Source organism: Heterodontus francisci, unplaced genomic scaffold (genome assembly GCF_036365525.1).
Source record: "Heterodontus francisci isolate sHetFra1 unplaced genomic scaffold, sHetFra1.hap1 HAP1_SCAFFOLD_61, whole genome shotgun sequence".
NCBI lineage: Eukaryota > Metazoa > Chordata > Chondrichthyes > Heterodontiformes > Heterodontidae > Heterodontus > Heterodontus francisci.
In genome coordinates this window covers 4,838,558-4,853,263 of record NW_027141441.1, presented here as the reverse complement: position 1 = coordinate 4,853,263, position 14,706 = coordinate 4,838,558, and the positions used below count along the sequence as shown (strand labels likewise).

Genomic DNA, 14,706 nt, shown 5'->3' with positions numbered 1-14,706 from the left:
ACAATTTGACCCTTTCCAGCAAACACAAAACAAAGGCTCTTCTAAGAGCCACCCACCGCCTCACAGAGAGAGCAGTGACCGAGAAATGGGAGCTGGGATAGGCTGTTCAGAACAGTTCAATCAATCTGAAATATTTCAGATTTCCAGCATCCGCAGTATTTTACTTTTAATTCTTTGTTCAATCAATCTGCTGTGTTCGGGATGAAAAAAACTGGAATCCCCGAATTTGACATTTCATTTGCAGCAAGGATGTGCAGTGGATTTGATTTTCGAAACGGGCTGTGTAAACAGTGCCCGAGACTCTCCAGTTAGTTATTTCCCCAGTCGACACATGCCCTCAGTGAGAAGCCACATCACTCCTCCAGAATCACTCATTGTTTTCATAGAATTTCAAAATGATTTCGCTGCAATGAGGGAATCCGGGAGTTTTGCAGCAGCCGTTGAATCGGTCACTGGAACCAAACCCACTTGTGATGTTATTTCCCCCGAGACGGTGTTTCCTGCACTGAAACTGACTTTTTTAAAATTTATTTCCAAAATATACTTTATTCATAAAAATCTGTAAAAATTACATTGCCAAACAGTTTCCAAACAGCACCAAAAAATACAAACATTGCAAGGGAGATCAGTTTCCTTCAATACTGTCATGAGTTTCTTCCCAACCCTTCCGTTTCACAATTGTCATGTCAATTCCAGTTTTACATTTACAGCAATTGAGAATATTAACGATACAGTTCGAGGGGTTTCCTATGGATCCAGCCCCTCAGTCCAGCTTGGTGGGGGGACCTGACACTGTGGTCTTTCCCCATTGAGCCTTTGCTGCGGCTGCCCCAAGCTTTAGTGCGTCCCTCAGCCCGTAGTCCTGGACCTTGGAATGTGCCAGTCTGCAACATTCGGCGGTGGACAACTCTTTGCGCTGGAAGACCAGCAAGTTTCGGGCAGACCAAAGGGCGTCTTTCACTGAATTGATAGTCCTCCAGCAGCAGTTGATGTTTGTCTCGGTGTGCGTCCCTGGGAACAGCCCGTAGAGCACAGACTCCTGTGTTACAGAGCTGCTTGGGATGAACCTTGACAAAAACCACTGCATCTCTTTCCACACCTGCTTTGCAAAGGCACATTCCAGGAGGAGGTGGGCGACCGTCTCTTCCCCACCACAGCCAACGCGGGGGCACTGTGTGGAGGGGGCGAGACTTCGGGTGTGCATGAAGGATCTGACGGGGAGGGCTCTTCTCACCACCAGCCAAGCTACGTCTTGGTGCTTGTTTGAAAGTTCTGGTGATGAGGCATTCCGCCAAATGACTTTGACGGTCTGCTCGGGGAACCATCCGACAGGATCCACCGTTTCCTTTTCCCGTAGGGCCTTGAGGACATTCCGTGCAGACCACTGCCTGATGGACCGGTGGTCAAAGGTGTTTTTCCGCAGAAACTGCTCCACGAAGGATAGGTGGTACGGCGCCGCCCAACTGCATGGTGCGTTCCGCGGCAATGTGACCAGGCCCATCCTTCGCAACACCGGGGACAGATAGAACCTCAGCACGCAGTGACACTTGGAGTTTGCGTACTGGGGATCTACACATAGCTTGATGCAGCCGCACACGAAGGTGGTCGTCAGGATGAGGGCCACGTTGGGTACATTTTTCCCGCCCATGTCCAGAGATTTGAACATCGTGTCCCTCCGGACCCGGTCCATTTTAGATCCCCAGACGAAGCGGAAAATGGCTCGTGTGACTGCCACGGCGCAGGAGTGGGGTATGGGCCAGACCTGCGCCACGTAGAGCAACAACGTGAGCGCCTCGCACCTGATCACCAGGTTCTTACCCACAATGGAGAGAGATCGCTGCCCCCACATGCCCAACTTTTGTCGTACTTTGGCTACTCGCTCCTCCCAGGTTTTGGTGCACGCCCCGGCCCTTCCGAACCATATCCCCAGCACCTTCAGGTAATCTGACCTGACGGTGAAGGGGACAAAGGATCGGTCAGCCCAGTTCCCAAAGAACATGGCCTCGCTCTTGCCGTGGTTAACTTTGGCTCCCGAGGCCAGTTCGAACTGGTCGCAGATGCTCATCAGTCTCCGCACGGACAGCGGATCCGAGCAGAAGACGGCGACGTCATCCATGTACAGGGAGGTTTTGACCTGAGTGCCTCCGCTGCCTGGGATTGTCACCCCTCTTATGCTCGCTTCCTTCCTAATAGACTCAGCAAAGGGTTCAATACAGCAAACAAACAAGACCGGGGACAGAGGACAGCCCTGTCTGACTCCAGATTTGATCGGGAAACTTTCAGATTCCCACCCGTTGATTGAGACTGCGCTACTGATGTTTGTGTAGAGCAGTTGGATCCAATTGCAGATTCCCTCCCCAAACCCCATTTTGGAAAGCACGTCCATCATGTAGGTGTGCGATATCCTGTCAAAAGCCTTCTCCTGGTCCAGGCTGATGAGGCAGGTGTCCACCCTCCTGTCCCGTACGTAGGCGATCGTATCCCTGAGTAGCGCGAGACTATCAGAGATCTTCCTGCCGGGTACAGTACAGGTCTGATCGGGGTGAATCACCAACTCCAGAGCAGACTTGACTCGACTGGCTATGACTTTGGACAGAATCTTGTAATCAACATTAAGCAGTGAGATGGGCCACCAATTTCTGATTTCTGCCCTCTCCCCCTTCTGCTTGTAAATGAGGGTGATGTTGCCTTTTCTCATGGATTCTGACATGCTGCCGGCCAGGAGCATACTCTCGTATGCTTCCAGCAGGTCAGGGCCGAGTACTACTCGACCGGTAAGCCGTCGCTCCCAGGAGTTTTACTCGTCTCGAAAGACTCGACGGCCTTTGTCAGCTTGTCCAGAGTTAGCGGCTTGTCCAGTCCCTCCCTCCTGCTGTCATCTAAGACCTCTGTGATAGATGACAGGAAGGACTGGGAGGCTCTGCTGTCTGCCGGCTTCGCGTCATCCAGCCCAGCATAAAAGGATTTGCTGATCCTTAGTATGTCGGACTGCGAAGACGTTACCGAGCCATCCTCTTCCTTCAGGCTGCTGATAACAGAGCTCTCTCTGTGTACCTTTTGGAAGAAGTAACACGAGCACATCTCATCCTGCTCAATGGAGCGGACTCTGGACTGGAAGATGATCTTGGAGGCCTCTGTCGCAAAGAGCGAGGCCTGCTGGCTCTTCACCTCATGAAGGTCCTCCTTGACCTTGACCCCCATCGACTGAAGCCAGAGCAGATTTTGCATACTTTTCTGGAGTCGTGACTTTCCATCTGTCTATCTCTCTCGCCCTCTGAACCCCTTTGAAGATAAAGAACCTCTTGATGTTCTCCTTGATCGCTTCCCACCACTGAACTGGAGACTGCACATGAGGAGGCCATTCGCCCCATTAAATCCATGTCGGGTTTCCAATCTGTTCAGTCCCCGACTCAATCCCCAAATCCCTGCGGGTCAAAATGACCGTGGCAGGACTCGAACCTGCAATCTTCTAATAACATCATAGAATATGCCGAAATCAGACGCCTTATCCACTGGGCCACACAGCCATTAGCTTACATGAATGATACAATCAGAGAACCTCGAAGCACAAAATACAAAAAATCATTGGTTGAACCTGTCAACCTGGCACAATATTTGAATTTGTGAAAGCCGCCAATTTCACTGTGGAAAAGAAGTGATCGACTGGAAAAGTACATAAAAATCTATTTTCCCGTAGCGGTTTAAATAAACTTTTAAAACACAATTTTGCTTTTACCGACTCAAATTGCTGGTGCTATTTTATGAACAGCTTTATTTTGCCAATTTTTGTCAACTTCTCATCCGTAACTGACAGTAAAAGACTCCGTTCAGCAATCTTTCACGCGACAAATAACTCAAACTCGGTGTGGAAGTAATAAATTACAGACTATTGGTAATTCCCCTTCACACAGGCTTCAGGGGGACAGTGAGAAGCCACTGAAATAGTTGCTTCATCCTTTTAAAGGTTCCCAATCTGTCCTGTTACTGACATGTTGGAATCAGATTTGTATTTAACAAGATATTTCTGTGAAAACAAAATCCTCAACGGACCAGCTGGGAATCTGGGAATCACTGTAGTAAAATAAAAGGCTTTTGATTGAGAAGACGGGACCTTCTCACCAGCAGCCGGGTTACATTCCCCTCACATCCTTACACAGTGAGCAGCTCTTTCCCTCTGGAAATAGACAGCAGCAGTTGGAAGTTCAGTGAAAGGATCAGTTCATTGAGACAAGTTTCTGACTGACAGGTGGTGCTGAATATTAATACAAGTAGGTCCTGGAATGGGAAACAAGTGTCCAGAGTGGGGTCTGAAATCAGGACAGGGCAATGGCCAGCACTGACACAGATCATTTCATTATTACATTGATATCTGACTGTCTATAAGGAGAAGCGAGTTAAACACATGATGGTGAAAGGAATGGAAGATGACGCTGGTTATTCTAGACAAAGAGGGATAGACAGAGGTGTGGGTACAGCAGACTTCAGACAGTAATCAGCCCTTTCTGATACTGTGGGTGGATCTGAAAAGAGTCTTTGGGTATTTGATAAAATCCTGGCAGATTGACTTGGTTTTGGTGCCCAGAGCGCTGGTTTTCTTGGGCAGCAGCACGGCCTGGATATTCGGCAGCACCCCGCCCTCAGTGTCCTGGAATCAAAAGCAAGTGTCCAGAGTGGGACCTGAAATCAGGATGGGGGAAAAAGCTCTTTGTTTAAAAACCCTCAAATAGCTACCTTGTAATTGGTCAGGTTACTAATGTTTTAGTTAATGCAATTTCTAATAATTACTAATTAGAAAGTGCTGTTTGGACAGAGTGTAAAGCTGTGAGTTGATGTGTGAGGGACTTCACTGACTAGGGGAAGGAGGTGCTGTTTGGTCTCTTTTCTTTTCTGCTTTTTCAGCCTCCATGGTACAGGGGAAGAAGCTGATTGGTGAGTAACTGGTAAATTAATCTACTTATTACACTTATTACAAGAGCAATAATGAGTTTGTAAAGCTTAGTTATGGCAGGGCAGCTCGGCCAAGTGGAATGTGCCTCCTGTGGTATGTGGGAAGTCATGGATGCACCATGTGTCCTTGACAAACACATCTGCAGGAAGTGTCACCAGTTGCAGAAGCTTGAGCTCCAGGTTTCAGAACTCGAGCAGCAACTGGAGTCAGTGTTGTGCATCCGCAAGGCAGAGAACTACGTGGATAGGACTTTTCAGCAGGTTGTCACCTCGGAGTTGAAGAGAGCACACGCTGAGAGGGATTGGGAGTTTGCCAGACAGACAAGAAGGGCAAGGCAGGTAGTGCAGGAGTCCCTGGAGGGCATCCCACTTTCTAACTGGTATTCAGTTCTGAGTACTGATGGGAGAGAGGGTTCCTCTGGAGAGTGCAGTGAGAGTCATGACCAGAACTCCATGGGTGGCTCTGCTGTGCCGGGAGGGAGGAGAAAATACAAGCGAGCAATACTGGTAGGGGATTGTATAGTTCGGGGAACAGATAGGTATTTCAGTGCTCGCAAACCAGGTTTCATCCTTGGTGCAAGGATCATGGATATCACTGAGTGGCGACAGAGCATTCTGGAGGGCAAGGATGCACAGCCAGAGGTCGTGGTCCACATTGGTACCAACGATATAGGAAGAAAGAGGGATGAGATCCTTCAGGCTGAGTTTAGGGAGTTAGGAAAGAGATTAACAAACAGGACCTCAAAGGTAGTAATCTCCAAATTACTCCCAAGGCCACATGCTAGTGAGTATAGAAATAGGAGAATACACCAGATGAATGCATGGCTGGAGAGATGGTGCAGGAAGGAGGGCTTCCGATTTCTGGGGCATTGGGACCAGTTCTGGGGAAGGTAGGACCCATATAAGTCGAACGGTCTACACCTGAACAGGACCGGGATGAATATCCTTGCAGGTGCTTTTGGGGATTGTTTAAACTAATTTGGCAGCTTGATGGGAACCTGAGGGCAGTTTCAGACAGGGCAATTTCAGGGCAGGGAACGGGAGGCAGAAAATTAGCAAATGACTCTGAAAGACAGAAGAAGCAAAGTTTAAAAAGTGTGCAGCAGAGGAATTTGGCAGTGTTAAAGGATATTTATTTATTTAAAGAGGCAACTTGATTGAAACATATCAGATCCTGAGGAGTCTTGACAGGGTGGATGTGGAAAGGATGTTTCCCCTTGTGGGAGAATCTGGAATTAGGGGTCACTGTTTAAAAATAAGGGGTCACCCATTTAAGACAGGGATGAGGGGAATTTTTTTCCCTCAGAGGGTGGTGAGTTTTTGGAACTCTCTTCCTCAATAGGCGGTGGAAGCAGAGACTTTGAATATTTTTAAGGCAGAGGGACATCGATTCTTGATAAGCAAAGGGGTGAAAGGTTATCGGGGGTAGGCGGGAATGTGGAGTAATCAGTTCAGCCGTGAACTTATTGAATGGGGAAGCAGGGTCCAGGGGTCGAATGGCCTACTCCTGCTCATAATATTTATACTTGTATGTATATTCATATGGTAAATAAAGCTGATGAGCTGAGGACACAGATAGACACATAGAACAATACAGCACAGGAACAGGCCATTCGGCCCTCCAAGCCTGTGCTGATAAAGTAACATCACACTGTTTATTTTTATTTAGAGATACAGCACTGAAACAGGCCCTTTGGCCCACTGAGTCTGTGCTGACCAACAACCACCCATTTATACTAAGCCTACAGTAATCCCATATTCCCTACCACCTACTTACACTAGGTGCAATTTACAATGGCCAATTTACATATCAACCTGCAAGTCTTTGGCTGTGGGAGGAAACCGGAGCACCCGACGAAAACCCACAGGGAGAACTTACAAACTCCACACAGGCAGTACCCAGAATCGAACCCGGGTTCCTGGAGCTGTGGTGCTAACCACTGCGCCATTGTGCCCACACATGGTAACACAATATCATTGCAATAAGGGAAACTTGGCTTCAAGAGGGCAAGAAGGGCAGCTCAACATCTCTGGATATAGAGTTTTCATGTGGCATAGGGATAAAAAAAGGTGGGAGTGTAGCATTATTAGTTAAGGAAGGCATACAGCTTTGAGGAGGGATTATATTATATGCTAAATGAATCATCAAATGAGGCCATATGGGTGGAGCTCAGAAATAAAAAAGGGGCAGCCACACTACTAGGAGTGTACTGTAGACCCCCAAATAGTGTGAGAGAGCGATAGAAGAACAAATATGTAGGCAAATTGCTGAGTGCAAAACTATAGGGAAATAATAGTTGGGGATTTCAACTATCCCAATATCAACTGGGATACAAACAGTGTGAAGGGCACAGAGGGCACAAAATTCTTGAACTGCATTCAAGAGAACTTTAATAGCCAGCTCATCACAAGTCCAATGAGAGGGGGCACAATTCTAGAGCGAGTCTTCAGTAATGAAGCTGGGCAAGTAGCAGTGGGTGACCATTTTGGAGATAGCTTTTTTTTATTCATTCATGGGATTTTGGGCGTCGCTGGCCAGGTCAGCATTTATTACCCATCCCTAATTGCCCTTGGGAAGGTGGTGGTGAGCTGCCTTCTTGAAGCGCTGCAGTCCATTTGGGGTAGGTGCACCCACAGTGCTATTCAGAATGGAGTTCCAGGATTTTGACCCAGTGACAGTGAAGGATCAGCGAAATAGTTCCAAGTCAGGATGGTGTGTGTCGTGGTGGGGAACTTGCAGGTGGTGGTGTTCCCATGCATTTTATGCCCTTGTACGTCTAGTTGGTAGAGGTCACAGGTTTGGAAGGTGCTGTTCAAGGAGTCTTGGTGCATTGCTGCAGTGCATCTTGTAGATGGTACACACTGCTGCCACTGTGCGTCGGTGGGGGAGGGAGTGAATGTTTGTAGATGGGATGCCAATCAAGTGGGCTGCTTTGTCCTGGATGGTGCTGAGCTTCTTGAGTGTTGTTGGAGCTGCACCTATCCAGGCAAGCGGAGACTATTCCAACACCCGCCTGACTTGTGCCTTGTAGATGGTGGACAGGCTTGGGGGAGTCAGGAGGTGAGTTACTCGCCTCAGGATTCCTAGCCTCTGACCTGCTCTTGTAGCCATGGTATTTATATGGCTACTCCAGTTCAGCTTCTGGTCAATGGTGCCCCTAGGATGTTGATAGTGGGGGATTCAGCAATGGTAATGCCATTGAATGTCAAGGGGAGTTAGTTCGATTCTCTCTTATTGGTGATGGTCATTGCCTGGCACTTGTGCGGCCCGAATGTTACTTGCCACTTATCAGCCCAAGCCTGGATATTGTCCATGTCTTGCTGTATTTCTACACGGACTGCTTCAGGATCTGAGGAGTCATGAATGGTGCTGAACATTGTGCAATCATCAGCGAACATCCCCACTTCTGACCTTCTGATTGAAGGAAGGTCATTGATGAAGCAGCTGAAGATGGTTGGGCTGAGGACATTACCCTGAGGAGCGCCTGCAGTGATGTCCTGGAGCTCAGATGATTGACCTCCAACAACCACAACCATCTTCCTTTGCGCTAGGTATGACTCCAGCCAGTGGAGGGTTTTCCCATTGACCTCAGTTTTGCTCGGGCTCCTTGATGCCATACTCGGTCAAATACTGCCTTGATGTCAAAGGCAATCACTCACACCTCACCTCTTTTGTCCATGTTTGAACCAAGGCTGTCATGAGGTCAGGAGCTGAGTGGCCCTGGCAGAACCCAAACTGAGTGTCACTGAGGCAGGTTATTGCTAAGCGAGTGCCGCTTGATGGCACCTTCCATCATTTTACTGATGATTGAGAGTAGACTGATGGGGCCTAAAGTGATGGAAGGTGTCATCAATATTGCCATCAAGCAGCACTAGCAGATATGTCCTTTTGGATTCGGCCAGTAGAGATGCTTCCGAGCCACTCTTGGTGATGGACATTGAAGTCCCCCACCCAGAGTACATTCTGCGCTCTTGCCACCCTCAGTGCTTCCTCCAAGTGCTGTTCAACATGGAGGAGTACTGACTCATCAGCTGAGGGAGGGCAGTAGGTGGTAATCAGCAGGAGGTTTCCTTGTCCATTGTTTGATCTGATGCCATGAGACCTCATGGGGTCCAGAGTCGATGTTGAGGACTTACAGGGCAATTCCCTCTCTACTGTACCGACACCTCTGGTGAGTCTGTCCTGCCCGTGGGACAGTACATACCCAGGAATGGTAATGGCAGTGTCTGCGACATTGCCTGTAAGGTATGATTCTGTGAGTATGACTACGTCAGGCTGTTGCTCTCCCAACTTAACACAAGCCACCAGATGTTACTAAGGAGGACTTTGCAGGGTCGACAGCGCTGGGTTTGCCATTGTCATTTCTGGTGCCCAGGTCGACGCCGGGTGGTCCGTCTGGTTTCATTCCTTTTTATTGACTTCGTAGTGTTTAGTTTCAACTGAGTGGCTCGCTCGGCCATTTCAGAGGGCATGTAAGAGTCAACCACATTGCTGTGGGTCTGCAGTCGCATGCAGGCCAGACAAGAACAGCAGATTTCCTTCCCTAAAGGACATTAGTAAACCAGATGGGTTTTTACAACCATAAACAATGGTTTCATGGCCATCATTAGACTTGCTTTTTAATTGCAGATTTATTATTTGGATTTAAATTTCAATGGTGGGATTTGAACCCACGTCCCCTGAGCAATACCCTAGGTGTCTGGGTTACTAATCCACTGACAAGTCCACTGACAAGACCACTACGCCACCACCACCCCTAGTGACCATACTGCAATTAGTTTTGGCATAATCATGTAAAAGGACAAAGATACAACAGAAGTAAAAGTTCTAAATTGGGGGAAGGCAAATTTTACAAAACTGAGAGGTGACTTGGTGGATGTGGACTGGATACAACTACTTGAAGGAAACCCCAAAGATGTTCTATCAGTACATTAAGAGCAAGAGGATAACTAAGGAAAGGGTACGGCCTATCAGAGATGTACAAGGGAACGTATGAGTGGATGCAGAAGATGTGTGTGGGGTTCTTAATGAGTTTTTGTCTCTGCCTTCACAAAGGAGAGGGATGATGCAGACAAAGAAGAGGAGTGTGAAATATTAGATACGATAAGCATAATGAGAGTGGAAGTACTAGAGAGTCTGACATCCTTCAAAATGAATAAATCACCAGGGCCAGATGGTTTGCATCTGAGGTTGCTAAAGGAAGCCAGGGAGGAAATAGTGGATGCGCTGAGGATCATCTTCAAATCCTCACTGGATATGGGGGAGGTGCCGGAGGATTGGAGGTCTGCGAACGTTGTACTATTATTTAAAAAGGATGTGAGGGATAGGCCAAATAATTATAGGCCGGTCAGTCTGACCTCGGTGGTGGGTAAATTATTAGAATCAATTCTGAGGGACAGGATAAACTGCCACTTAGAAAGGCAAGGATTAATCAGGGATAGTCAGCATGGATTTGTTAAGGGAAGGTCATATCTCACTAACTTGATTGAGTTTTTTGAGGAAGTAACAAGAAACATTGATGAGGATGGTGTGGTGGATGTGGTCTACATGGATTTTAGTAAGGTCCCACATGGCAGACTGGTCAGTAAAATGAAAGCCCATGGAATACAGGGGAATGTGGCAGGTTGGATCCAAAATTGACTCAGTGAAACAAAGGATAGTTATCGACGGATGTTTTTCCGAATGGAAAGCAGTTTTCAGTGGCATTCCACAGGGCTCAGTGTTGGGTCCCTTGCTGTTTGTGGTATATATTAATGATTTGGAATTAAATGTGGGAGGTATGATTGGGAAATTTGCTGATGACACAAAAATTGGCCGTGTAATTGATAGTGAGGAGGATAGCTGTTGACATCAGAATGATATGAATGGATTGGTTGAGTGGGCGGAAAAGTGGCAAATGGAATTCAATCTGGAGAAGTGTGAGGGAATGCATTTGGGGAGGGCAAACAAAGCAAGGGAATACACAATAAACGGGAAGATATTGAGAGGGGTAGAAGAAGTGAGATACTTTGGAGTGCATGTCCACAGGTCCCTGAAAGTGGCAGGACAGGTAGCTAGAGTGGTGAAGAAGGCATATGGAATGCTTTCCTTTTTTGGCCAACGTATAGAATAGAAAAGCAGGGATGTAATGCTAGAACTGTATAAAACGGCGGTTCGGCCACAGCTGCAGTATTGCGTACAGTTCTGGTCACCACATTACAGAAAGGACATAATTGCTCTGGAGAGAGTACAGAGGGGATTTACAAGAACGTTGCCAGGGCTTGAAAGTTGCAGCTATGAGCAAATATTGGAGCAACTCGGGTTGTTTTCCTTAGAACAGAGGAGTCTGAGGGGTGACTTGAATGAGGTGTACAAAATTATGAGGCGCCTAGACAGAGTGGACAGTAAGGACCTGTTTCCCCTGGTGGGGAGGTCAGTTACCAGGGGGCACAGACATAAGGTGATTGGTAGAAGGATTAGAGGGGACATGAAGGGAAACGTTTTTACCCAGAGGGTGGTGGGTGTCTGGAATTCGCTGCCAGGAATGGTGGTGGAGGCAGAAACCCTCAACTCATTTAAAAATACCTGGACATGCACCTGAAGTGCTGTAACCTGCAAGTCTACGGATCAGGTGCTGGAAGGTGGGAATAGATTGGGTGGCTAGTTTTTTCGGCCAGAGCAAACGCGATGGGCTGAATGGGCTCCTTCTGTGCCCTAATTTTTCTATGATTCTATGGAAATTGCCAGCACTGACACAGATCATTTCATTAGTACATTGATATTGGACTGACTATGAGGAGAAGCTAGTTAAACACATAATGGTGAAAGGAATGGAAGATAGCGTTGGTTGTTCCAGATGAAGAGGGATAGACAGAGGTGCGGGTACAGCAGACTTCAGACAGTAATCAGCCCTTTCAGATACTGTGGGTGGCTCTGAAAAGAGCCTTTGAGTATTTGAAAAAATCCTGGCAGATTGACTTGTTTTTGGTGCCCGGAGCGCTGGTTTTCTTGGGCAGCAACACGGCCTGGATATTAGGCAGCACTCTACCCTGAACGATGGTCACCCCTCCCAGCAGCTTGTTGAGCTCCTCATCATTGAGGACGGCCAGCTGTCGGTGTCTGGGGATGATGCAGGTCTTCTTGTTGTCCCGGGCCGCGTTACCGCCCAGCTCGAGGATTTCAGCGGTCAGATACTCGATCACAGCAGCCAGATAGACCTGGGCTCTGGCACCCACACGCTCAGCATAGTTACCCTTTCTCAGGAGCCTGTGAACACGGCCCACCGGGAACTGCAGTCCAGCCCGGGAGGAGCGAGACTTGGCCTTGGACCGAGCTTTCCCGTTGGTCTTTCCTCTTCCAGACATTTCCACAATCTCACAAATACTTTCACAATGAATGGATAATTTCGTCAGCATTAAACATACACATGGGGTAGTCAGGATGGTCGAGCAGTCTGAGACGGTTCATTCAGATCACAATTCTCTCTGCAGGGGTGGGTTCAAATTCCCCTTCTGATAAGTTGTGTTTTGACATGACTAGAGGTATTTGGGAGTAGCGATGAAGAACAAACAGAGATCACGAAAGAATATTGACAAGCAAAATCAAAACAAATCCAAAGATGTTTCATCAATGCATTGCAGTCAGAGGCAACTGAGGAAAGAGTAGGGCCCATCAAAGACCTAAAAATGTAACCTATGTGTCAGTGTGGAAGATGTTGGTATGTTTATTAATGAATATTTTACTGTCTTCACAAATGAGGGGGGTGATGCAGATATTGTAATTAAGGAGAAGGAGTGTGAAGTATTGGACATGATAAACTGAGGGAGAGAAGAAGTATAAATGGGATTAGCATCCTTGAAAGTGGATAAATCATCAGGGCCGGATGAAATGTACCCCAGGCTGTTAAAAGAAGTCAGGGAGGAAATAGTGGAAGGTCTGACCATCAGTTTCCAATCCCTCACTGGATACGGGTGTGATGTCAGAGGATTGGAGGTCTCGTAACACTGCAATAAAAGCAAAATTCTGCAGATGCTCCAAATCTGAAATAAAAACTAGTTGCATTGGAAATACACAGCAGATCTGGCAGCAACTGTGGAGAGAGAAGCAAAGTTAACGTTTCTGTTCTGATGAAAGGTCACTGACCTGAAATGTTAACTTTGTTTCTCTCTCCACAGATGCTGCCAGACCTGCTGTGTATGTCCAGCACTTTTTGTTTTTATTGCTAACATTGCACCATTGTTGAAAAAGGAAGCGAGTGATCGACCAAATAATTAAAGGCCAGTCAGCCTAACCTCAATAGTGGGCGAAATATTGGAATTAATTCTGAGAGACAGAATAAACTGTCACTTAGAAAGGCACAGATTAATCAAGTACCGTCAGCATGGATTTGTTAAGGGAAGCTCCTGTCTGACTATCTTGATTGAATGTTTTTGAAGAAGTAACAAGGAGGATTGATGAGGATAGTGCAGTTGATCTGATCCACATGGATTTTAGCAAGACTTTTGACAAGGTCCCACATGGCAAACTGGTTAAAAAAAATAAAAGCACATGGGATCCAGGGGAATGTAGCAAGCTGGACACAAAATTGGTTCAGTGGCAGGAAACAAAAAGGAATTGGTTACAGGTGTTTTTGCAACTGGAGGACTGTTTCCAGTGGTGTTCCACAGGGCTCAGAACTAGGTCCCCTGCTTTTTGTGGTATATATTAATGATATGGACATAAATGTAGAGGGCACAATCAAGATGTTTGCAGATGACACAAAAATTGTCCGTGTTGTTGATAGGGAGGAGGATAGCTGTACACTGCAGGAAGATATCAATTGACTGGTCAGGTGGGCAGAGAAGTGGTAAATGGAATTCAAATTGGACAAGGGTGAGGTGATGCATTTGGGAGGTCAAAAAAGGCAAAGGAATACACAATTAATGGGAGAACACTGAACGGTGCAGAGGAAGTGAGGGACGTTGGAGTGAATGTCCACAGATCCCTGAAGGTAGCAGGACTGGTCAATAAGGTGGTTCAGCAGGTATATGGAATCCTTTCCTTTATTAGCTGAGGTATAGAATATAAGGGTGACCTGGGTTTCCATGTCAATAAGTCACTGACAGCTCACATGCAGGTGCAGCAAGCAATTAGGAAGGCTAATAGTATGTTAGCCTTTATCACAAGAGGATTTGAGTACAGGAGTAGTGAATTCTTGCTTCAATTGTATAGAACCTTGGTTAGACCGCACTTGGAGTACTGTGTGCAGTGTTGGTCTCCTTACCTTAGGAAGGATATTATTGCCATGGAGGGAGTTCAACGAAGGTTCATCAGACTTGTTCCTGGGATGGTGGGACTGTTCTATGAAGAGAGATTGGGGAAACTGGGGCTGTATTCTCTAGAGTTTCGAAGAATGAGAGGTGATCTCATTGAAACCTACAAAATACTTAAAGGACAGTCAGGGCAGATGCAGCTAAGATGTTTCATCTGGATGGGGAGTCGAGAACCAGGGGCTCAATTTCAAAATAAGGGGGAAGCTCCTGAGGACAGAGATGAGGTGAAATTTCTTTACTCGGAGGGTTGTGAATCTTTGGAATTCTGTACCCCAGATGGCTGTGGAAGCTCAGTCGTTGAGTATGTTTGAAGCAGAGATTGACAGATTTGTAAATACAAATGACATAAGGGAATATGAGGAAAGTGTGGGGAAAAGGGCATTGAAGTGGATGATCAGCCATAATCATATTGAATGGTGGGGCAGGCTCGATGGGCTGAATGGCTGTCTCCTGCTCCTATGTTCCTAT

At 47.0% G+C, this 14,706-nt stretch overlaps 1 non-coding gene across 1 annotated transcript; it reads right to left on the bottom strand.

The window, feature by feature from the left end:
* Positions 1 to 3,438: 3,438 nt before the first annotated feature.
* Positions 3,439 to 3,527, bottom strand: trnar-ucg (transfer RNA arginine (anticodon UCG)). The gene is given in 2 exon segments: positions 3,439 to 3,474; positions 3,491 to 3,527. It is a non-coding gene; the product is annotated as a tRNA-Arg (tRNA).
* Positions 3,528 to 14,706: the final 11,179 nt, after the last annotated feature.